Here is a 26,178-nt window from a genome sequence, read left to right on the forward strand (position 1 = left end):
GATTAAGCTGGAAATCTCGCCCCCTTCTACTTTGAAAATACCTGTGAAACCGGTTTAATTCGTCACAGCCAGCACTCCCGCAGAGAGGGGGGTTGTACTCGTTAATGTCTTAGCCGGAACACATCATTATATCTCATTTTGTATTTCTATAAAAAAAATCGTTTGCCCAGCCACTATTGTTGTTATTATTTTTATCCTGTAAAGCACTTTGAGGAGCACAGCTTTCTCACTACTTAGATTACTTTTTGATACCATCCTTACACAAAGCAGAAACTTATTGTATTTTCCGATGACATACAAGTGGAAAGATTACAGATTTTAATCGTCTTTTTTCTGAACCAGGGAAAATCTGATCATGTTTCTCTATAACAATAATAAAAACCTTTATTTTACATATCACCTTTAAAAGTTGCATCTCAAAACAATACAGTAGATGTAAACCACAGATTACAAAGTAAACACCCAGACAAACGCAAACGTGTTTTTAATAAAATGCTTTCATTCATTCAGCAGAGAGAGAGCGTAAAACCTGGGTGTAACAGCTGTTCCTTTTTCTGATCACTCGCTCTCTGGATAAACGTCTCGCCTGTCCTGTTCTTTGTTTTCCTAATTTGCCGATTATGCCTCCTGCGATCCACTCCTACCCTCACACCTAAAGAAGACTATTTTAAATTTCTTTGAACGGTCCATTGTGCAATTAACCCTTGTTTGTGCTGTCCTTAAGGTGATATCACATAAAGGTGATATGTAAAATAATGTTTTTTTATTATTGTTATATAGAAACATGATCAGATTTTCCCCGGTTCAGAAAAAAAGATCTAAAGTATACTAGTTAAGAAAAATAAATCTAAACGGGGAGAAAGCTATGCTGAAAGTTTTTTTAAGATACTTAGAAGGCAAAGATATCAATTTATTTTAGTTAAAATTTTATATATCACCTTTAAAAGTGGAATCTCAAAGCAAATACCCAACACTGATTGTGACCGGGGCGGGGGACATTCAGGAATGTGAATCTGAGAAAGACAGTCTCACGTTTGTGGACAGTCTGTCCACAAACAAAACATTCCTGTTAGACAAGAGGAATGTAAAAAAAACAATAACTTTTTGTCAATGAAAACCTGTGTGTGTCTCTCTCTGCTGGATGTCTCCCTCTCTCTCTCCTGAATGAATAAAAGCATTTTATTAAAAACGCGTTTGCGTTTGTCTGGTATTTACTTTGGTCCTTTTAACTGTTTTTCCATCTACTGTATTGCTTTGAGATGCCACTTTTAAAGGTGATATGTAAAATAAAGTTTTTTATTATTGTTATAGAGAAACATGATCAGATTTTCCCTGGTTCAGAAAAAAAGATCTAAAGTGCTACACCTAACTTTCTTAATTCGATGTATTTAAAGCAGTGAACTACTGTAGGTGTAACATAACATTCAGAAATACAAACGAGAATAGTTTTGTGGTGTTTGTATAGATGAAACGTTCCTAAAACATATAACGTAACAAAATTAAAGACGATTAAAATCTGTAATCTTTCCACTTGTACTGTATGTCATCGGAAAATACAAGAAGTTTCTGCTTTGTGTAAGAATGGTATCAAAAAGTAATCTAAGTGGTGAGAAAGCTGTGCTCAATGTATTTAAGGGACTTAAAAGTAAAAGGAGATGCTTCATATTGCTTGACTAATTTTAAAAACTAAGTTATAAATGCAGACACTCCCTCGGTGCCACGCCGGGTGTAAATATCTAAATATACATTCGTCCCAGGCAGAGGCCGAAGAGCGCCCGGCTGGGGTGCGCGGGGAAGAGCAGGACAGGAGTGAAAGTGGTCAGGGCCGGGTTTAGGAAGGCCTGTGCGACCAGTGCGGCTGTCCCACAGTGAAACGAGCGTACAGTCTGGGCAGGTATAGATTACACTTTTCTAAAACGTATTTGAAAAATAAAAACGATTACAATCTAATCCTTCCACGTTTGATCCCAAAATCCCAAGAAAAATAAATCTAAACGGGGAGAAAGCTATGCTGAAAGTTTATTAAGATACTTAGAAGACAAAGATACTGTATCAATTTATGTTGCATTTTTCTGATTATGATTAAAAAAACACATATAATTAAACATGCGTTTGCGATTTAAATCAAACAAGATTTAAATCAATATAAATGTTTATATTGTAACGCATACTGTCCAGCCTCCATTTCTCTGTAAAAATTTACTCTATTACAAATTCACAATTTGTTGATAATAGAAATGTTAGGTTCTCTAAAGCTTTGTGATAGTTGACCCACCCAGGCAGCAAAAGATCAGCTGCACTGGTAAGATGCGACACCGAAGATATGATTAATAACCTTTTAGATCTGAAGGGATCCCCCCCACACACGCACAAACAATAGAAGCAGGAAGCAGAAGCAGGGACCGTTGTCAGAAGGGAAGAAGGTGACTATTCATTGTTATCAAAAATGACATAGAATCGATCATGTTGTGATATTTTGAAATATAAAAGTCAATTGATTGTCCATAATATTGCTATTCTATTTTTTCGAAGAAATGTTTGTTAAAAGAAAAGTCCAGCACCAGCTGGATTTGAACACACAACCCATGAGTGGGTAATCAGGCACGTAGACCAGTGGGCTACAAGGGAAGAGAGAGGCGAAACAGCCCTACAGAGCCCTGTCGCAGTACACGAATATAATCATATCGTTATTAATTTCTTTAGATACGCGATTCCATATTATATTAGCAGAAAAGCTTAAAACTACCACTTTTTCACACGCTATTTCACATGTTAGTTAAATACTTTGATGCTTAAAATGTTTAGGGAGAAATGGAATACCGGTGTGTATTTTTTCTTTAAAGTACCGATTCCTGGAATCTGACTGGCTGACACCCTTCTGAAGTGGTTCCATAATATCTGGTATACGGAAAAGAAAGCGTTGATAAAAAAGCCTGGATTCTCATGTATCTCATACAAGTATCTTTTAATACAGTCTTTGCTGTGCTCTTGAGGATCCTTGTGATATTTTGAGCTCTAGTTGAATGATAAGTGTCACATTTTAAATCATTTTTGTAGTGAGAAATTATGAAACGCCCTGATAAAAGCAAGGGAGTTTTATGCCCGTTGAAGTAAAAGAAAATGCCTAACAAAGTAGGGCTTGGACAGCTTCCAAGTGCTTGTACAAATGTGCTAAAGAAATTATACTTTGAGTATACAGCTTGTCCAAAGTCATTCATTATTAATACTATTAGTAATATCTTCGGTAAAGGCTTTGATGATAAATATTTCTGATAAAGGTAGGTTGTGTATTTTTGTCCAACTGAACAATCTTGCTTTCATAAAATATACCAACATTTTAATGACTGATGATTAACATGCTGTAGTACACAGTTCATATTTAAAAGCTCAAATGCTGTACATGAGAGGTTAATCTTTATTGGCTCCTCCTGGTGGTTTTACAAGGTGATTCCGGATACTTTCCGGCATGACGTCAAATGACGCGATTCACAGCGTGGTACTGAATTTTGATGCGACGCGCCCACCGCGGTATACCGCGAAATACCCCACCCATTTTGAATGGCTGCATCTGTATATTGACATTTTTTATATTTGTAAATATCACAATATGTTCGAAGCTAAGTCATTTATTAATAACAATGAAGCTGCTACAACTGTCATTATTACTGATAATAAATATTAGCAACACTATATTGAATTTGTTGGTATATCTAAATATTACAAAACGTTCATAGTTAAGTGAGTTAAGTGATTACCATTTTCCATGAATACGTTCGCTCATTATCACAGTAAAAGAAACTCATACTTTTCAGAATTTAATTATTTAAGCAATAAGTCATGAGAGGCGGTGCTATATCGTGGATATAGTCACAGTTAAAAGGTACTGTTAGGCCTGAAGCAATGCGGAGGGCCAGCAACCTTTTAACTGTGACTATATCCATGATATAGTACAGGCCTCGAGTACCTTATTGCTTTTATAAAACTGTCCCCAAATATACGAGTGCTGTATAGAATGAATTTTGGTTGTGTATTTTTGTCCAACTGAACAATCTTGCTTTCATAAAATATACCAACATTTTAATGACTGATGATTAACATGCTGTAGTACACAGTTCATATTTAAAAGCTCAAATGCTGTACATGAGAGGTTAAGCACCCCCTGGCGGTTTTACAACGTGATGCCGGATACTTTCCGGCATGACGTCAAATGACGCGATTAACCCCATGATACTGCGTGAAACTGCGACACTCCCACTGGGGTATGCCGCGAAATACCCCACCCATTTTGAATGGCTGCATCTGTAGCCCAGCAGGCTACTGGGGAAGTCAAATGAGGAGAGGTGAAACAGCCCTACACAGCCCTGTCGCAGTACACAAATATAATTATATCATTATTTATTTCTTTAGATACGCGATTCCATATTATATTAGCAGAAAAGCTTAAAACTACCACTTTTTTACACGCTATTTTATATGTTAGTTAAAGACTTCGATGCTTAAAATGTTTAGGGAGAAATGAAATACTGGTGTGTATTTTTTCTTTAAAGTACCGATTCCTGGCTGACACCCTTCTGAAGTGGTACCATAATATCTGGTATACGGAAAAGAAAGTGTACAGAGATCAGCCATATACTGTATGTTTATGTTCCAAAATCAATATCGTCTATGGCCTTCACACGTGTTATGCTCCTATTCTTTTTATGCTCAGCTACTAAGATTTCCCTTCAGTGGTAAAATTCCATATAAATATTTAATACTAAAACGGGCACAGAAAAGACATTTAAATCTTTCTACGACCCACCAACGCACCACGAGTGCCCCTGTCGGTCAACCAATCACGTACCGCGGTAGTTTGCGTCATCGCGTGTCACGATGCACAAGGACGTAGCCAATTACCCGCGGTACGTGTCTGTACCGTGCATTTTGAATGGCTGCATCTGTAGTGTCCATAACATTTGTTATTTTAGTTTTTCAAAGAAATATTTATTTGTTAAAAGAAAACTTGTGGTTACAACCCCAGACCTCAGACTTATAAGGCACACACTTAAGCCATCACACCACAGACATAATCACATGAAAATTAGTGAAACTGAAGCAGACATATCCATATCCAGAAAGTGTATTATACTGTATTTGAGCTACAGTACATGAATATAATTATGTTGTTATTAATTTCTTTAGATACGCGATTCTATATTATATTCCTTTTAATCAAATTCTAAAAGTATGCTTTTGTTTACTCCGATAACGAGCGTATTTGCAGAAAAGGTTAAAACATTAAATATTTTTAAAAAGTATATAATCAAACAATACCAGCCATATACAGCCATGAAGTGAAAAAGTTATTTGAGAAGATTGTTAAAAAGAATGTTAAATTTGCCTACAGGTCTAAAAGAGGAGTTGAATAAGCTACAGTCACATCACTGAATCTCTTTTTTACACATCTAGAATGTCCCAAGACACATGCCTGGCTTTTATGTATAGATTTCACACTGGTCTCAATGGTTGGATTTTCTTTAACATCATCCAACCACACTTGTTAGTGGAAAGATTAGTTTCAGATTTTAACTTAGTCTTTTATCTTGTAGGTTGGAATTTAGACTTTTTGATCAACAGATCACAAAGACAGATGGTAAATGTTTATGTATCAGAGCTTTGTTCTTCTACCAGATTTCCCCAGGTATGTGTGCTATATCCTTATTCATACGGTGAGCTTTAGAAGCCCCTTTGAGGATAGATACATCATTAAGCTTGCTGATGATTCTTTGCCATTGTCAGTCTCTTCCAAAATGTAGGCACTGATTATGGGCCTGTGATGGATTATTTTGTTAAATGATCTACAATTCCTTTCTTCAACTTAATGTGTTGAAAACCAAAAATATGATCATTGATTATAAAATACATCCACCAGTAGCAAAACCATCAGTTATTGAGAATCCATTTTCATGTAATGAAGTTTAGTTGTCATAATATATAAGAATGAATAAATGTTTTTATAGTGACCGGCAAATTCTTCTGTTGTTGTCAAGCCAAAAATCTCTCTGGATCATTATTTAGCAAAATATATTTATTATTAAATTATTTAAAATAATTTTTATATTTTACTGCTGCACAATATTGTAAAATGCAGCGTGCTCTCTTTCTTTCAATTTTTTTTGTGTCAGTAAGCAAGTAAGCAATAGTGTATTTTTGGTAAAATAATAAAAACAAAAGGATAAAAAATTTTTGCCCACGTTCATCCCTGGTCAGAGATGTTAAATTATTTCTAGTAATTTGGAGGTCTGTGCAGTGAAGCAATATTTCTTGGTAAGTAGATATGTGTTTTCCTAAAAGACTTCATCATAAATAAAGTTAGTAAGGACAATTTTAGATGGTTGCTGCTGACTACATACAGTAGCTTTAAACTGTGTGCTTAGAGGAAATAAAAGACTTTCAAAACAGGATATGAATTAAAGCCACACAGAATTACTAAAGGTATCCCTATTGCACAACTAATACAGATAATATACTGTTGCATTGGAATGTGTCATGGTGTTGCTTGGTTATAACAAGATCTCTGTTCAATCATTCTGTTTAAAGTGAAGTTATTGAGCCTCACCCGGCTAAGTATTCAAATGACAATTCTCTCAAATTAGAATTACATGCATGCAGAAAATGTATCAGTTAACACTTTCCTACTAATGCATAGCATGTCTGTTTACAGATTTTAAGAAGATGATTTTTTTCACATTATTTAATATTGATAAGGGAGACAGAAATAATTACCTTTTTTATTCCCTTTTCTAAGTAAACCACACATTTCTGGTAAATCAAAATGGAGCTTTCCTTATTGAAAAATCTTTCCCCTTTCTAATTATTTAAAGAAAGGAGACCAAACAGTTAAGTTAACATGTTCAGGTGGGTAGCTGTGTCAGCATGCGTAGGCTGCAAAGGAACAAGTAATAGGTTTATTCCATGCTGAAAAAAAGAAGAAAGAGAACACAACGTTTCAGGCCATGGAGCCTTCTTCAGGTGTGAGTGCTCACACATGAAAAAGGCTCCACGGCCGAAACGTTGTGTTCTCTTTCTTCTTTTTTTCATAACAAACACAAGCTAACAACTAGCAGCATCTGATGCAGTCGTATAGGAGCTGGTTGCTGACTAGAGTAGCAGCTGGCAGACTATATGGAAGGTAAATGCAGTCTTCAGGACAGGGTTAAGCAGAGAAACTGCACTGCAGCAGGTGTGGATATCAGAAGTGTTAGACAGTACTCATCCGGTGCTAATTGATAAGCTGGTGATCTTGGGTCCAGGGCTGGGTTAGATATCTGGGTTTCAGAATGAGAGTATCCTGTACTCTATCCAGCCATCTATGACTTTGCTTAATTCCTGACTTCCCATCATCTCTCAGCTTTTTAAGGATATAAGGTACAGCTGTGCACTTAAACTCTATAAGAGATCAAAAGTACTGTATATGAGAAGACATGCCAAAACAACAATAAGAGTGGTTAGCATGTACATAGTTTCACCTGGTGTTTAATACTAGTGATTGTACTGATCTATAAATGTTTAATAATTGTTACAGATGCAGCCATTCAAAGTGCGCAGCACAAACATGTACCGCAGGCATTTGGCTACGTCATAACGCGTCATACTGCGGTACGTGATTGGTTGACCGACAGGGGCACTCGTGGTGCATTGGTCGGTCGTAGAGAGATTTAAATGTCTTTACTGTGCATGTTTTAGTATTGAATATTTATATGGAATTTTACCACAGAAGGGAAATTTTAGTAGCTGAGCATAAAAAGAATAGGAGCATAACGCGTGCGAAGGCCATAAACGATATTAATTTTGGAACATAAACATACAGTATTACAGTATGTAAACTGTATACAGTATGGCTGGTCTCGGTACTTTAAAGAAAAAATACACACCAGTATTCCATTTCTCCTTTAACATTTTAAGCATCGAAGTCTTTAACTAACATGTGAAATAACGTGTAAAAAAAGTGGTAGTTTTAAGCTTTTCTGCGAATACGCTCGATACTGGAGCAATTTTTTACAATTTGATTAATAGGGAATATAATATGGAATCGCGTACCTAAACGATATAATTATATTTGTGTACTACAACACAATAGTACATGCTGTACAATGTCTGTTATACTATTTGTGTAGGGCTGTTTCACCACTCCTCAGGCGACCTTGCGGGTGGTACTGTAAACTACAGGTTGGGTATTCAAATCCAGCTGGCGCTGTGACTTTTATTTTAACAAAGATTTCTTTGAAAAAATAGAATAGCAATATTACGGACAATTAATTGACAATAAATATAGAAAGCACATATTAAATTTGGGAACTTTGGTTTCTGTCAAAGCGATCTGTCAAAGCGCTATGAAACCTATTACTTGATTCTTATGGACGCCCAGTCCCGCCAGGGATTTAAAAAAAAACATGGAATCGCGTATCTAAAGAAATAACAGTATAACTATGTTCATGCACAAACAGTAGCATGTTACATTATTAATTTGGGTGTCTCCTCTTGCCAGAAATCTCTTAATTGCATTTTGAGTGTGGTTTTTGACTTTTTTTAAATTACAACCCATAAATAAAGCTGATACTGTTTAGACTTTTAATTTTTTTAAACTGTATTACAGCAGCACAATGCAAAATGCAACGTAAATCGCTACCTTTGTCTTCTGCGTAATAATGTTCACCTCTCTGTCCAGCAAATTAACAATAGTAATAATAATGAACTTTATTGTATATAGCGCCTTTAAAGGTGGCTCCTCAAAGCGCTTTACAGGATAAAAACAATAACAACAATACTGTTAGGCTGGGCAAATGATTTTTAATTTAAAAAAATAAATAAAAAATGAGATATAATGATGTGTTCCAGCTTAGACATTGCACGACTTTAAAACCTATAAAAACAGATTTAGAAAGTTAATAACCACTTTTTATGCATGAAAAACGGGTGATCTTTTGCAGCTGTTTCACTGTTTTAAACGAATAAGAAATTAGATTGCTCATAAATCTAATCACTCATTCTACATAAACACAACGTAATTGCTCTCTGAAAATGCTCTTTTTCTTGTTTGCTTTGGAGACCTTGATCGAAACTGATTTGAGATGTCAGAACGGATTTATTTTCTGTGTATTTCTGTGTGCGCATTTCCTACATTGCTTTGATTGTCGAGATTTTAACTTTATATTTAGGCTCAGGATTTATGCTAACACCTAGCTTTCTTACCGCGAGAAGTACTACGGAAAGTAAGTACTGTACTTACTGTACTGTACTTAAGTAATACTGTAAGCAAAATAAAGCAGTTTTGGAGGGGCTGGAGGAGGTGTCTTTCACTGGAAGACTTGCCCCCTTCTACTTGTCACCTTTGCCACCTTTGCCACCTGTGAAACCGGTTTAATTCGTCACAGCCAGCACTCCCACAGACAGTGATGAAAACCGCGCTGCACCAGGCGAATGCACATAATGTTGGACTTTTGGGCTCAGGTGGATTTGCGCCGTACAGTTCAACCTGCAGTACCGCTGTGTACTGTACATACAGTACGAACATGTGTTATTTTGAAATATAAAAAATGTCAATATAATTTAGTATCCAAATATTTGCTATTTTAGTTTTTCAAAGAAGTGTTTTTGTTAAAAGAAAACTCATACAATGAAATACAATATTGAAAGGCTCTACTGTACACAGAGAGGGGCGGGAGGGAGGAACAAGCTGCCCAGCCGTGTAGTTGAAGCTGATACCCTGGATTCTCTCCAGACACAGCTGAGTGAGCTCCACCAGCCAGGACAGGAGGCTCTACTGTACACAGAGAGGGCGGGAGGGGGGCACAAGCTGATACCCTGGCTTCTCTCCAGACACAGCTGGATGAGCTCCTGCAGTCAGGACAGGAGGCTCTACTGTACACAGAGAGGGGCGGGAGGGGGGAACAAGCTGCCCAGCCATGTGGTTGAAGCTGATACCTTGGATTCTCTACAGACACAGCTGTATGAGCTCCACCAGCCAGGACAGGAGGCTCTACTGTACACAGAAAGGGGTGGGAGGGGGGAACAAGCCAATACCCTGGCTTCTCTCCAGACACAGCTGGATGAGCTCCACCAGCCAGGACAGGAGGCTCTACTGTACACAGAGAGGGGTGGGAGGGGGGAACAAGCCAATACCCTGGCTTCTCTCCAGACACAGCTGGATGAGCTCCACCAGCCAGGACAGGAGGCTCTACTCTACACAGAGAGGGGCGGGAGGAGGGGACAAGCCGATACATACTCTTCGAGTTTGATTAATAGGGAATATAATACAAAAATATAGTACTTAAAATAAGATACACTCTACAGACATTCACAACGGCGACTGTCAGAAGATAGGACACAACGCTCCTATCAGGCGTTGAATGGAAAAGGGGTGTATGTTCTGTATGGCTAATACTAAAGCCAATACTTCAATGCTTTAATATTCTTTTCTGTATGTTTAACAATAGTGGGTACTGGCCTAATTCGTCCCTGCTCCCGTTGTTAGGTGTTAATGTGTTGTTAAGCGTGAATTTGTACCTGTTTCCCTGTGGTCTGGCTTTTTTTCTGGAAAACCATAACTCTGACAGTGCCCAGGTCTGACAGTGCTGCTCCAGCAGTGCCAGGTTCTGGCGCAGCCTCTGTTCTGTGGGCGACAGCAGGACCAGGTCGTCTGCAAAGAGCAGGAACTCGATTTCCATAATTAATGCAGATCAGTAAATCAAGGGACAAAACAATTATTGCGTCTCAATGGGCTTTGACGTGCTAATGCGTTGGTTTAACAGTCCGGGTCTGGCAAGCTTCTAATGTCTCCTGACTTCAGCAAAAGGTACCCGCCTTTCATTGGAAGACAATGAACACATTCTACGACCACAGTACAGTATGGAGACCAAGAACTTTTACGGGAAGAGATGGGGTGCTTCTGCCGCCCCAGCTTCCAAAGAGCGAAGGGTAAGCAAATACAGCAGACTTCATCTGAAATACGCGATTACAGCGCATATTACAAGGTATTATTGCCATTTTGAATTTTAAATTCAATTATAATTATTTCTTCGTAGCCTGTTCTTCAAGAAAACACTGCACGGGCGAAACGATCTTCTAAATCTACCACCAGGACAGTAAAAAAGAAAGCAGTAAGACGGAAAAAAAGAAAAGTTTATTTTGACGTCTGTTCCGCGACTGATGAATACTACTGTGTGACTTTATTTCTTACATTAATTATTTTATTTTGCCACAGGCCGTGGGTCTCTGCTCTCGGCCACTGGCCAGGGTGCCAACCTGTAGAAGCACCACCTGTGTGGAGACTTTTCGGCAGCAGCGGGAGCAGTACGACGCATTACTGGGGAGGATTGGGAAGCTAGAGACACTCCTGAAAATGCAGAGGAAGGAGACAGTATGTTCCAGCAGTCAAACAGTTGAGCAGCTGTCTCCCGATAAGTGCCTCTCCCCGCCGCGCAGGTTGCAATGCCTGGCGGAAGCTCTGCCCCCCGCAGAGCACACACCGCCTTAGGACACTCCATCCTGGCCTCTCCGCTCACCATCGCGCATGAATTTGTTGATGCTGTCCCCGCCGTCTATCTCCCCCCAAGAAGCACCGTTTACAGAGCGGAATTCACAGACGCCAGTGGGACGAATAATTCTCCCAGATATCCAACTGTTACCCATCACTCAAGAGATGGAGGGGGGGTTGTACTTGCAGTGCATCGGCATAGACAGGAAAGCAAGAGCCGACCGCTACGCCTCCCTCGTAGCGGGGACTTTTGAAATTTACTGGGGGTGGACCACGTCTGTAAATTTAGATGGGTCCAGAGGCAAAAGTGCCTTGCCTTGCAACCTCCGGGAAACCATTAGTAGCATGGTGAATCGGAGATTCTCAACCCTTGCTGCGTGCGACTGGAAAAGAATTTGTGATTGGATCAACGAAATGCTTCGTAGAAGGAGGCGCTCTTTTCCTCTAGTCTAACAGTCTGTCCACAAACAAAACATTCCTGTTAGACAAGAGGAATGTATAAAAACAATTACTTTTGTCAATGGAAACCTGTGTGTGTGTCTCTCTCTGCTGGATGTCCCTCTCACTCTCTGCTGAATGAATAAAAGCGTTTTATTAAAAACGCGTTTGCGTTTGTCTGGTATTTACTTTGGTCCCTTTTAACTGTTTTTCCATCTTCTTTATTGCTTTGAGATGCCACTTTTAAAGGTGGTTCAGAAAAAAAGATCTAAAGTGCTGCACCTAACTTTCTTAATTCGATGTATTTAAAGCAGTGAACTACTGTAGGTGTAACGTAAAATTCAGAAATACAATCGAGAATAGTTTTGTGGTGTTTGTATAGATGAAACGTTCCTAAAACGTATAACGTAACAAAATTAAAGACGATTAAAATCTGTAATCTTTCCACTCCTACTGTATGTCATAGGAAAATACAAGAAGTTTCTGCTTTGTGTAAGGATGGTATCAAAAAGTAATCTAAGTGGTGAGAAAGCTGTGCTCAATGTATTTAAGGGACTTAAAAGTAAAAGGAGATGCTTCATATTGCTTGACTGCTATACTATACTTTTGCTATACTAGTGCGGAAAATATTATGTTAATGCAAGAGAAAGAGAATGTACCGACATTGTTTGTAGAGAATTGGTCTATGGAAGAACTCTATCTGCCGAGAACAATGCAAACTTTTGAGAAATAAAAGACCTCAACTGTGTAGTAAACATACAGTATACAATTAATGATCCATCTCTGTTATTATGATGAACTTGGAAAAGAAATCTGCAATAACTTAGAAGATGCCAGTATTTTCTATTCTGCTGTGAATAACTCACCTTCTTGCTCTGAGCTTTTTTTAGAGACATCACAGAATGATTCTATATATGAACTGCAAATTTGTAATTGTTACTGAAAACAAAACCCTTATTCGACTAGCCACCACATTTACTATGACTACATGACTAGTCTTCTTCTAACCAGCTACATGGCATTCTTTAGCTACTTTCTTCCTCCATAATGTAAAGCATGGCCTGGGCACTGTTACCCATCCCACCAGATGTTCTGTCAAACATTCTACACATGCTTTTAAAACTATGCTTTAGGACATACAGTGGTGTGAAAAAGTGTTTGCCCCCTTCCTGATTTCTTATTTTTTTGCATGTTTGTCACACTGAAATGTTTCAGATCATCAAACAAATTGAAATATTAGAAGAAGATTTTGTTAAAGCCATCGCCAAACCAATTCCCATTGCCATCCCCTGCCGTTATTCTCACACAATTCTCTAAGTTCTCTGACACGCTTTTCCCCTGTCCTTCTGAGGATCATTACGGCAGTCAGGGGAGTGATACCGTAAGTATCTTTTAATTCCTGAAGCGCACTCCAGGTTCGCTGCATTCCTAATTTTGGGTGCGGTATTTCTCTAGCCCACCGGTCAATATCTTCCAGTTTTGGATTTGATCGTATGGGGGAATCAGGGAAGGTAGGTGCGAGTGCGGATCCCCTAGACGGGGTGCGAGACGGAGTTAGAGTAGCGCTGTCATCAGCAGCGCCAGCCCCTGCTACATCAAGTCCTTTCCCACTTCGGATGAGAGTAGAGATCTGCGGGCGCCCTCCCTTTAAGAGGGGAGTCCCTGTTCCGTCTCTATCACACTAGTACCAAGTGTCATCCCAACCAGACCCCCCGTCTCCATATGCCCACTGTGGGAATTGATCCCAATTATTTTCGTTTCCTGCCTGTCTATTCCCTTGTGGGAGAGCAGGATATAATTTAGCTGACGGTTGTAACACATTAACAGTGTGACCAGGAACTTATTCTTCCTTTAGTTTCTGATTCTTCTGCACTGCCTTTTTAGCTTCTGCTCTAGTTCCTCTTTTGCAGTGAATACATTATTTTCTTTCATTTAACACTTTTATTTTTTCTGTAAACTCCTTTTCTTTTTTATCCCATTCTGATTACTCCTTCACGCTAATCTGCCACCGCTGGTGTCAGCCGAGCACCAGGGCTACAGCTAAACCTTTGTGCTTATACCACTGCTCATACACTTTCTTACAGGCATCTTCGCCCCAAACTCCTTCTGACAAACTCAGCTTCTTCCAATATTTTTCCTCTTTTTCCGTCAACTTACATTCTTCCGATATATAATCAGACACTTCCACCACTTTCTCAAACACCCAGTTAGCACACATGTTCAGTTTCTTTAAGAGTTTACTTTGTCGTGTGTGAGGTAACGGCTCATGGGGGGGGGGGGGTGCTTTCACTTGGAAATCCTGTGCTTTCCTGCACTTATTCAACTAAGGGCGACTGTTACCTCCATATCTAAATGCCTCTCAGAGTCTTTAGAGAGGACTTACACAGCATTGTTCACAGGCAAGAAACGAGACCTCTAGAACTCCCTTCCTTGATCAGTAATTCACCATCCCCAGAACACCAGCATCGCTGCTTTTGCCCCGGGGTGGACTTACGCACTGAGCTCAATCAGGGCTATTCTCGGATCTCAACGTCCTTTAAATCCTGCTACTTGGTGCTTTGCTCTTTTATTATGAAGTCTGTTTATGTTAGTGTTGTGCGTGTGTATATGTTCACAAACAAGAAATACACCAGAAACATACATATATATCTATGTCTCTGCTGCTCCCTTTAAACGGAGGAAAACAGGAAAAACATGTATCATCTACGTCTTTCCTGTTCCCTTTAAAACAAAAAACCATGCCACGCCAATCCGTGCACGATCAAGGCGTAGATACTATCAGGACACAATCCTGGATTATACGTGCATTCAAAGCACCACTCAAGCTTCAGAACCCCAGGCAAAATTAAGGTCCACACCAGTCCTGAGCCTCACGGTAAAGGCCCAAACCCGTTAAAAAACTCCATGTGCAATTAAGTCATACACCCAACACCAGTTTCGAACGCCTGTACACAATACCGTGGATCACCGCCTGCTAGACCAAATTCTGGACTTACAGCCAACCACCCATTACATACATCGGTGTCTTCCCCGGGCCAGAGGAATTCAGGAACTCACATTTACTCTGTCATCTCTGGTGATTCTCGCAGGGAGCAGAGACTTCCCAATCGGTCAGCAAGAGAGTCGGGACTTTTAATAAAAGAGGAGTCCTTACCTCTTAGAAATGTGCGCTGACCGTCTCTCCTACCGAAGTTCTGCGCCTTCTGGAGCATCCACCGACTACGCCAAAATTGTTGTAACAGAAAGAATAAGGTTCTGGATCCCGAGATTAAGTTAAACAGATGAGTTTATTGCATGCAAGGAACAATAGTATTGTTCAAAGTGCCGGTACAAACTTTTAGTTTATATAGTTTTTTCTTTCCGCTTCTGATGTCACTCGGTATTATGGTAAAAAGGGGGGGTCATGGTATTTGGCCAGTTAACAGACACTGGTCAAATGGTCAGTTAAGATTACATCCCCAGGGGGTTCCTAGCTCGCATCTGGAATCCTTATCAGTTAACCCCCTTTCCTGCCATAAACTCCAGCTTGTTGCTGAGAAGTCTAAACCTCATACAGAAAGGATTTAATTTAACCCCGTCTTCATATCTTTCTTCAACATCATAACAATGAGCTGCAATTATATCTTATCTGCTCCTAGAGATTGATAAATTGATTACAGAATTGCAATTTTGCTAGGACAACCATACTTTTTCTTATATTAAAAATGCACAATTTCACAGGGGTTAGTGGGGTTTATTTGGAATGAAAGAAGAGTGCATATAAAGCCTCCTGCACTTACATTAACTAAGTGCATGATTAGTTATGATTTTTTTAAATTTACACATTCAATAATCATAAAATAATTGATTACTGGCTGGCGTGGCGTAATCAACCCCGGCTAGTAAGTAATGGGAAAGAAAAAATGGGGAGGCACAACGGTCTTAGGAGGAGCCGGCTAACTGTATCCCTGGCAAAATGACGCTGCTAAACATATATTGTCTCAGGTGTGAAAAGAAACCAAACAGTGAGCCCCCTGAAAGAGGAACTGAACAGCCCTCAGGAGTGCCAATGGGTGCAGGTTGGCAAGTTCAAGGGTTGATGTGGTGACTAGTAAAAGCAATAGGTGCAGAATGGAGTGCAGGGTTGAATCTGGGGTTGCTGTGCCAGGTGACGCTAAGAGCCAGCTTGGAGCTTGTAGCGGCAATGCTTGTTAATAAGACAGAATTAAGCGTTGGTATGCTCCTAAAAGAGGCCCCATCTCACCCTCCATCTCTGTGGTGCAGCCACAGAGAAAGAATTCATGCAAGCTGATTTAAGAGTGTTTTCTTGTGATAAGAAACAAGCTCCCAGACGGGGATGCAATTAGCTGAGCCTGGCTATCATGATCAATGTTCATCCATTAGCCAGAGGACGCCGACACAACGCCCATTGGACAACCGCTGGAACAGAGGCTGCAACAGAGCCTGTCAGCTGGTTTGGTGTTCGTGCCGGGAAATTCCAAATCCAAACACAGTGGATAAGTAAACCCCATGTTCTACATTGCGTCTCGAGAATTCAATTGTACCTCAACACAAGTTGTTATCAATTTAATTCATGAGTAATGTATTTACTTCCGAGTTTAGAGTAACAGTGGGTAATAACACTGATTAGCGATTTGGTAACCGAACGATATATTGACATATATTCTCTGTTGTGTATCTCTTTGTGTTTGCATCTCTTCGAGATTATATACCTTGTATATTGATAACCCTCACCGTAAGGTCTGCCGCTCGTATCCAGGCAGACTAGTATATGTTTGGTGCACAGTTATATTAATAAATGTATCCCGTGTATTGAACCCGTGTGTGTGCGTTGTTAGTTGTTCTGACGATTGATTTTCTAAAAGCCCCAATGAACAACCTCGTGATTACTGCTACAATTAATAATTGTCTCAGTAAACCCATCAAACCACTACATTTAATGGCGTCCCTGGGTGGGCTGAGTTTAGAATGAAATGAGAATCAATCGCACAGAATAACTGATATTGCTGTGAGTTCAAGTTCAGCACAGCACCGCGGCTTCTATACGCTGCCCGGGTGTGCTGATAACTGCGCAAAGAAATCCCCCTGTTTTCTAGCGTTTAGTGTAACGTGTGCTGATTGGAAATCCATCTGCTCGGGTGTTTAAATTTCATACTGTATTTTAGTAAAAAAAAAAGTAATACTCTAAGTTTCTCTGACGTAATGACAATGGCTGCTAAAATGTCTGAAGTGGAGTCGCTTATAAGTACTATTTCTAGCGACGACAATCCTGGTTACTGGAGCGGTATCGAAAAGTTGAACTTTGATGATATTGAGAAGCTGCAAGTAGATTTAGTAGCTAAGGTAGCGAACCAGCTTAACACAGGAGGGTCCGTGAACCCAGTTCAGGTCCTATCGAGTTTCGTCTTAAATCTAGCTAAACAGCTGGAACTGTCTTTGTCCGAGCTGACAAAGTTTCAAAAGCTTCAGGGAAAGCTAGAAAGATATAAGGCGGAGCGAGTTGAGTTGTTGGATATAATCAGAGAAAAGAGAGTGAAAAATGAGGAAAGTGAAGACAGACTCAGGGAAGTTTTAGGTAAATTAGATGACCTGTCTGCTAGAGAAACTGCGGCTGAGGTAGCTAGGAGAGACCTGGAAGCGAGCTTGAAAGAAAAAGAAAAAGAAATTGAGAGTTTAAATGAGCTCAGCCAGGAAAGGCAAAAGGAGTTAGATGCTGCCGTACTGGAGGCAAAACAGGCTAGATCCCACTTGCATGCCAGCCCACCTAGCAGCCCGGAGCGCTCACCCAGCGCGCCGGGAGGAGGTTTCTCCCGGCCAGGGTCTGTGGTCGGATCGGCATGGGGGAGATCGCCGAGTCCTGCGCGAAACGCAAGGGCGATGCAATTCAGGCAGAGACCCCCTTCTCCTGATCACGGCCGTCCCCCTGCCCGCGGAGAAACCGTAAAAGTTAACCTCCACTCCCTGAGGCAGTTAGCCAAAGATGTAGAAGGGTTTGACCCATCAGTGTCAGGGAATAATGTGGAAACCTACATCAATGAGCTGAGACATACTTTGCAGTTTATGCCCGGAGCGTCCGAACAGGAAAAGGCTATGTTAGTAAGGAAAACTACTAGCCGAGCGGTACACGAGTGGATGTCCAGACAAGGACCGGAGGTCTGTAATAGCTTTGAGGAGCTGTGTCAGGCAATGATCGGAGAATTTTCGGCTTTTATCGATCCCATAGCTGCCGTGGCCGCTGCGCACCATATTAAGCACAAAAAAGCTGAAGCCCCTCGCGACTATTATGAGAGGCTTAGGCGCACTTATTTTGCAGGGCGGAATGAAGAGGGTTGCGAAGAGAACGTGAATTTCAAAGGTTTATTCATTGCTAATCTGCATCCCTCAGTCAGGAAAATGATTGTGATGCACACAGATGCAAAAGCGATGAAAATGGCTGACATTAGAAGGTTGGCTCAGAAAGCCTGGGGAGCTGAAGTCTCGGCTTCCTCAGAGCGAAAACCTGCTAAAACGGCCGTGTTCGCCACTAAAGCCAGCAGGGTTGACGGCTCGCCTCAGCTCGAGGGAGCTGAGGTTCCTGAGCCCTATAAGCCCCGGCGCAAAATAGGCAGGCAGGACCGCACTAAGCGTCAGAGCCGCCGTGAGCGCTACGGGGAAGGCAAGGGCTCAGGCAGAGCCTATCATAAGGCTGGACGAAGGGAGTCGACTGCAGCCCGCCTGGCCCGGCTTGAACAAGCCCTGCTTGAGAGACCAGGACAGGGTAAACCTTCCGCACCGAATGCCGGAAGCGTGAATGAGCTTAGGGGGACCACGCCCCTTCTCACTGGAGGAGGCGGGGATCCACCCCAAACCCCTCCCTCAGTCTATCTGATTGGGTGGGAGGGTTCCTGCCTGAAAGAAGGCCGTGACTCTGAGTTGGGCGCTGACCCCGCCCCTGAAGTCAAAGGAAAGGCAGGCTTCCAACAATTCTTAGGGAATCTCAGCCAGAAAGGCAAAGCAAGGCGTATTTATATCAAGGTTTCTCTTGAAAGCGTCTTAGATAGAGAAGCACTGATTGACACTGGGGCTGAAATTAGTTTGATGTCAGCCGATCTACTCAGCGAGCTCAAACGAGTAGCGAAAGGAAAAGGCATCAGACTTAAGGTAGAACCGTGTAAGATAGATATTTCCAGCTATACCCAGGCTCATGCCAGGATCACACACCGAGTGTGGGTGGCACTTAGGTTCGGGCCAATGAATGTGGTGCATCCTGTTTACATCTCTAGGTTTAAAACAGAGCCACTACTCATTGGCCAAGACCTGCTTGACAGGCTGGAGCCTCTGGTGGACTGCCAGCGTGGAAAATTGTGGGCTCAGGTCAAAAACCCTAAGCCTGTCGTACAGCAAAAAGGGGGGTTCAGTGGTTATGCTGTGACCACACAGTGCCCACTGAACACTATAGCTGAGTTGGAGGTTCCACCTGGTTCCTCTGGACGAGAAATAAATGTCTCTTCTTGCTTTCCAAAACTACAGGGAAGTCCTGCCCAGGCCAGCACTCCCACGGTCTCCAAACTACAGGAGCAGTGCTCCGAGCAGCTGCTTGACCCGCCAGGTAAAGCACACCCCTTTTTCATCCCTGAAGAAGAGTGGATCTCCCTGTCTGGTAATGAATGGGAGTCCTTTCTGTGTGCCCTGGTACCTCAGGGGGACCAGGACTACCACCCCATGGTGGTGGGAGGGGTCCAGGTGGCAGAAGTGCAGGTTGATGATGTAATTCTCAGCCTCAGCTCTGAGAAGTCCATAATCAGTGAAGGTCTGAAGCCGTCAGGTGACCCTGGTGACGCAGTCACAGGTTCTGTGGTGGGCACCCCCACCTCATAGGTCCATTTGGAGCAAAGGAAGTTGTGTAGCTTCCATCTCCATCGGAAAAAGGAAGTTTGCTCACTACTTCCAGGTAGCACCTCAGCTGACCAATTCGGTCTGTATTGGTGCAGACCTCTTGGTTCGACTGGGCGCCCAGCTGGACACAGTAAACAGTGTGCTGTGGACACGGGTGAACCCAGATGCCCACTCTCTAAGCGGCGACCCCGAGAACATTCGGTCAGGTCAGACGATTCCTCAGGCCTGCCAGGTTGTAAATGAATCGGACCTGATCGTTCCTGCATCAACAGCAGGGTTTCCGGTACGCCTTGTCCTGAAGAAGGGACAGAGAATGGATGCTGAGATGGTTTTCTTCCAACCATCAGCTCAGTTTATCAGACTGAACCTAGCAGTCTGTGGTACCCCCAGACTGGAACGGAATGGCCGAGCCACCTGCCTGTTGGTGCAGAACATAGCAAAACAAGATGTCAAAATCCCTGCTCGCACTGACATGGGACTGGTAATTGACAATGGTTTCTATGATTTCGAACTGGCCATCCCAGTACTGGGGCAGCTCCCTGGTCCCTTGGCCAGGGAGGGGGGAAACGAGCAGGTGTACTACACCTACCCCCGGCGGATGATCGCAATTATGCCAATAGAGGGATTCTGCAACCAGGAGGTGTGCAGAGTGGACCTTAGCGATAAGGATGAGATGGTTGTGTACACAGTACACGCAGGTGTTCCGACGGACCACTCAGCTAAGAGTGCGACCCGGGATACCGCCATGCCGTCAAAAGCGGGGTTCCTAGAGCAGGTACAGGAACAGGTGGGTAAGGCAGATGCCCTGGAAACGGAAAGCCAGCGTCAGCAGCTGCGTCAGATCTTCCAGGATTTCCAGGAAGTGTTTGCATGGGATGCCTATGACTGCGGGGTGACGGATTTGCACACAGTGCGCATTCCCACAGCCCCTGGCGCCCGCCCAACCTATGTCAGGCAGTATCGCATTCCCCTCACAGCATACGAGTCCATAAAGCAGACGTTGGATGCTCTACTAGAGCGTCAGATCATAAGGGAGTGTAACTCCACTTATAACTCCCCACTGTGGCCGGTGCTGAAACCCAATGGTAAGTGGCGTCTGACCATTGACTACCGGCAGCTGAATAAACAGGTTCCTTTGTCACGATGGCCAATGATCTACCTAGATCAGGAGTTAGCCAAGGTGACAACAGCGAAATATTTCACCACAGTGGATGTGGCCAATGGGTTCTGGACCCTTAAGGTAGAACCGACAGACCAGCACAAACTGGCCTTTTCCTTCGGAAACAGGCAGTTCACCTGGAATCGATGCCCCTTTGGGTATTCCAACTCCCCAGCGGAGTTCAACATATTTCTGCACAAAGCCATGAGTGATGCAGCCGCCAGGGGCAACCTGGTCTATGTGGACGATATTCTGATGCGGAGTCAGACCTGGGAAGAACACATGGCCGAGATCAGGCATGTGTTGACCCAGCTCTTCCGTGCAGGGGCCAAACTGTCTCTGGCTAAGGGACAGTGGTGTAGGACCCAAGTGGAGTACGTGGGACTGTTGGTTGGAGCCCAAGGCATACAGCCACAGTCCAGCAGAGTCCAAGCTATCCAGAATATGAAGTCGCCCACTAACCTGTCTGAACTGCGCAGCTTTCTGGGAGTATGTAATTATTCCCGGCAGTTCATTGAGGATTACGCTGAAATAGCAAGGCCCCTCCACAAGCTGTTGCAGAAAGACGTGCCCTTTGAGTGGGGACCTTCCCCAGAACAGGCTGTGATGGAGCTGAAGCGCAAACTCGGTAGTGCGCCGTGCTTGGCCTACCCTGACAAAAATAAGGTCTTCTACCTTGAAGCAGGGTTCTCAGAGCACTGCCTTGGGGCTGCTCTGAGTCAGGAATATGACCAAGAGCGAAGGGTGGTGGCGTATGCCAGTCGAGCCCTGACCCCAGTGGAGCAAAAGTTCTTGGACTGCGAGAAGGCCCTGTTGTCTACGGTCTGGTCGGTAGAACACTTCCGTAGTTATGTAGGGGGACAAAAGATCATCATCGAAACCTGCCACCAACCTGTGACATTCCTGCATAGCCAGATACTGAAAGCAGGCAGGGTGTCAAATAGCAGGATTGTGGCATGGATGATGGCCCTACAAGGCTATGAGATAGAGGTACGTTATGCACAGAGCAAGAAAATGTACCTGGGACAGGGCCTGGCTTTGGGCCAAGTGTGTCACGGCTGTGACACTGACATGGAAGCTCCAGAAATGATTCCCGCTGCTGAGCTACCGAACAATCATCGGTACTACGATGAGAACGTGGGCCAGGGCTTACCCATGGCCTATGTTGACGGTTGCTCTTTTCGCCACGAACAGCAGGTGCTAGCAGGGGTAGGTGTAGTCTGGCAAGACAATACTCCCTGTGGGCCGACCCGCTATAAGCTAGGACCAAAGACTAGTCAGTATGCGGAAGTAGCTGGGGTGCTGATCACCCTCCAGCAGGCCATGACAAATGGCCTTAAACAATTTGTCATCTGTAGTGACTCGAACTACGCCCGACATAGCTTCGTGTCCCATCTTCCGTATTGGAAGGGTAACGGCATGAAAAATGCCCGGGGCAAGGAAGTAAAGAACAAAGAGTTGTTCCTGGCCAGTGACAAGCTCACGACCGAGGCTGGAATGATGGTTTACTGGAGGAAGGTGAAGGGACACTCCCAGGTGAAGGGACCCGACAAAGACGGGAATGATGAGGCCGACCGGCTGGCCAAATCTGGCGCCTTAGAGGGTGATCCCTGGCAGTTCCAGCAGGAATGGCTACCCCCAGAAACCGTGGCTGAGGTCAAGGCGGTCACCCGAAGCAGGGCTAGACAGGATGTCGGAGCCGACCCTCAATCTGTAGTGCTTGGGTCACAGGGTTTTAACACCGATCTTGCGGAAATGCAGAAACAGGACCCAGCAATTGGGCAAATGTATCAGCATATCGCTGACCCAGTGCGTCAACCTCTTTCAGAGCAGGTGCTGAGCCAGTCTCTGGAGCTGAAGGAGCTGGCAGAGGTGAAAGACAACCTAAAAATTATAAAGGGGTTGTTGGTTTGTGTACCAGTTGCACAAGGTGTCCCAAAGTGGGTAGTTCCCCGCTGTCATCGGGGGGTCATGATCCAACACGCTCATGACGAACCCTGTGGGGGTCACCGGGGAATCAAGGCCATGTACGACACTATCCAGCAGGTGGCATTCTGGCCTCACATGGGCCAAGACATCGCCGCGTATGTAAAGGGGTGTCTGACGTGTAGCCAGTTCCAACCATCATGGCCCTTGCACCGTGCACCACTCCAGAAAAAGGGCATGACATTCCCCTGGTCCAATCTACAAATGGATTGGGTGGGGCCGCTGGTGAGGTCATCCAGAGGGAACAAATATTTCCTCACTGTTACGTGTGCATTCACAAAATGGATTGAGTGCCTCCCAGCACCCAACGACACGGCAGAGACAACTGCAGTGCTGTTGGTGAACCATGTGTTCAGCCGATGGGGACTCCCCCTGACCGTGGACTCGGATCGGGGAACCAATTTCACAGCTACAGTAATGGCCACCCTGTGGAATATGCTTGGGGTCAAGGCCCAGTTGCATATCTCCTACCACCCTCAATCCTCGGGCCAGGCAGAAAGGGCAAACCGAACGGTGGTTAGTATGCTCAAAAAGTTTGTCTCCACCAACAGTAGGGACTGGGACATTAAGCTGCCCCTGGTTCTGCTGGCCATCCGAGCCACGCCCCATTGCTCTACGGGGGTCCCACCTTTTGAGATGATGACAGGTCGGAAGATGACTCTTCCCCTACACTGTCTCTATGGGGTGGAGGACCTGAGCACGACGGGGGCTGCTACGGTCCATCAGTATGTGTCAGACCTGCGAGCACATCTGCAGGCAACCTTTGCTTTTGCCCAGAACAATCTGGGAAGGAGTGCAGAGGGTAGGAAAGCATACTATGACCGAAAGGCAGTTAACCAGGAACTCCAAGTAGGAGACAAGGTCCTGTACTTCCAATTTGCCAAACCCACAGGGGTGGCCCGGAAGTTCTTACCCAGTTGGACAGGACCCCACGAGATTGTCGATAAGGTATCACCGGTAGCTTATCGAATTCGGATTGAAAGGCAATCTCTGGTCTACAAGTGGGTGCATCGCAACCACCTCCGGTTGTATCGCCCATCTCAAATGGCGCCGGAGGACACAGAATAGGGTTAAAAGTCTAAACCCGATCAAAGAGGGGGGTGCCCCTTTGTAGTTGCAGGTAGTTAGGTACTGTAGTGTAGGTCCTGCTAGGAAAATATATTCAAAAATATAGTGGAATTGTACCATGTGCCTCATCTGTGTTCCAGAATGGGAATCCTAAAACTGCCACGGCTGGTCCTGACAGTACTGTGGATCGCCTCGACACAGCCCCTTGAAGTTGTGGAACCCGGTCCTCCTACCGGCATAGTCCTGCAGGACGCTCCCGGATTGTTGTTAACAAATTGCAGAACATATACTCAGCGAGTGTATGTACGGCTGGACCCACATGATGTGTTTCGGAAGCACATCAACATGAACAGTAGGGTGTCCTATCATGGTAGGCAGTGGGCTGGGGATACTGTATGGCATGCCCAGCTAGACACTATACACATGCTCTGCCAGTTGAGGAAGGCAACAGTCACCCAGGAGGAGATGACAGGCCTCAGCCGCCCCAAAAGGTTCTTGGGGGGTCTGATTGCTGCGGCCTCCGCCGTGGGTTCGCTATTTTCAGCGGGTCTGTTTGCTGCTAACACTGTCACCCTGACCACCCTGAGAAGGCAGGTGTCTGGGTTACGTAAGGAAATGCCAGAAATTTATGACAAGCTGTATCAACAGCAGCAGCGGCTGGAAAGCCTAGGGAAAACCTTACAGGGCACAATTTTGGCAGTAAACCTTCATGCAGCACTGTTAAATAACACCCTCCACACCGTGGGCAGGATTGTCGACGTGTTACAGTGGGACTATGCTTATGTGCAACAGGTCAGAATGCTGATGCAGGATCTGCTTAGGGAGCTTAGTGCCACAGTAACTGGCCTAGCCATGGGACAGATTCCAACCTACTTGGTTCCACTGTCCTTAGTAGAAGAAGTACTGAAGACAACCACTTCCGAGATGGTGCAGCCATTGCAAGTACATCTGGCATACAGTCTAGGCAGTGCCATTCCCATACATGTCAACCCCGAAGCCAAGGAAATAGGTTTCCTGTTGAACCTTCCCATCGTGAGTAGCAAGGATATCTATAGACTCAAGTCTATATTGAACGTTGGCTTCTGGAGGGGGGACATGCATGTGAAGTTGACCACCCCACCACTCGTAGCTTACCAGGAGGATGATCCGAATTTGTACCTTGTTCCAAACCTGGAACTGTGTATATCAACCAAGGATATCCACTGGGTATGCCCAAGTAAGCCATTCCTTAGGGACACAACTCAGAGGTTGTGTGGTATCAGAAAGGGGGCTGCCACTGAAAAGTGTAAAGCCACAGTGACGAGCAAACGTGAGGTTAACGAAACCCCAGGTTGAGCAGGTGGGAAAGAAATGGCTGGTCAGCACACCACAGTTAACGGTTACAATAACCTATGACAGACATGATACAGCTACCGAAGTGCAGCTACCCAACCAAACAGTTTTTCTACAAGTTCCTGAAGGAGCTATAGTGCATCTCAACGATTTAGCACTGTATCACCTGGAGTCAGAACTGTATGAAACGGAACTCGAGATTGTGGACGCTTTCAGAGGACACAGCGTTGACTTGGATGAGAGAATCCAAGAGACAGTAAGTCTTGAGGGTGTACAGATAGTCGAATTTGTTCTCAACGACACAAACTTAAAAACTACACTGGTAGGTCCCAAGCACAGTCGTTGTGGATCCTCTGGGGCGCTAGGAACAGTAAACGTGGTCATCTTGACACTGCTGCTGGGTAGCTGGATCATGGCTGGGGTAATGTGTTGGATGCTGTTCTCTTGTATCAAAGCCTTGCGGGGTAGTTTGAATGAGACAAAGGGAGCAATGGTTTATCACCGAAATCAGGTAACCACGCCCAAACGTCTGCTTGCTGCAGAGCTATCCGATACTGATAGTGAACTGCCGGAAGTTTAAGGTCTAGGGCTAACGATGACGCCCGATGCCTCATTTCTATGTACCTTATAACTGAGAGCAGGTATACGCAATGTTCTTTCCAACACTATTTCCTGTACAAATTCTCGAGAGGTAATGTGAATATTGGGTGGTAGAATCCACCGGGGTACAACAGACATCACTTAACTCTGTTTTTGTTTTGAAGGCAACAACGCCTCAGGACCTCGTGACCTTCAAAAAGGGGGG

General features: G+C 43.8%; 1 pseudogene; it reads left to right on the forward strand.

The window, feature by feature from the left end:
* Nucleotides 1–3,466: 3,466 nt before the first annotated feature.
* On the forward strand, nucleotides 3,467–11,968 carry LOC148650216 (uncharacterized; annotated as a pseudogene).
* Nucleotides 11,969–26,178: the final 14,210 nt, after the last annotated feature.

The sequence above is a fragment of the Lepisosteus platostomus genome, chromosome 13, assembly GCF_059453375.1.
Source record: "Lepisosteus platostomus isolate fLepPlt1 chromosome 13, fLepPlt1.hap1, whole genome shotgun sequence".
Classification (NCBI taxonomy): domain Eukaryota; kingdom Metazoa; phylum Chordata; class Actinopteri; order Semionotiformes; family Lepisosteidae; genus Lepisosteus; species Lepisosteus platostomus.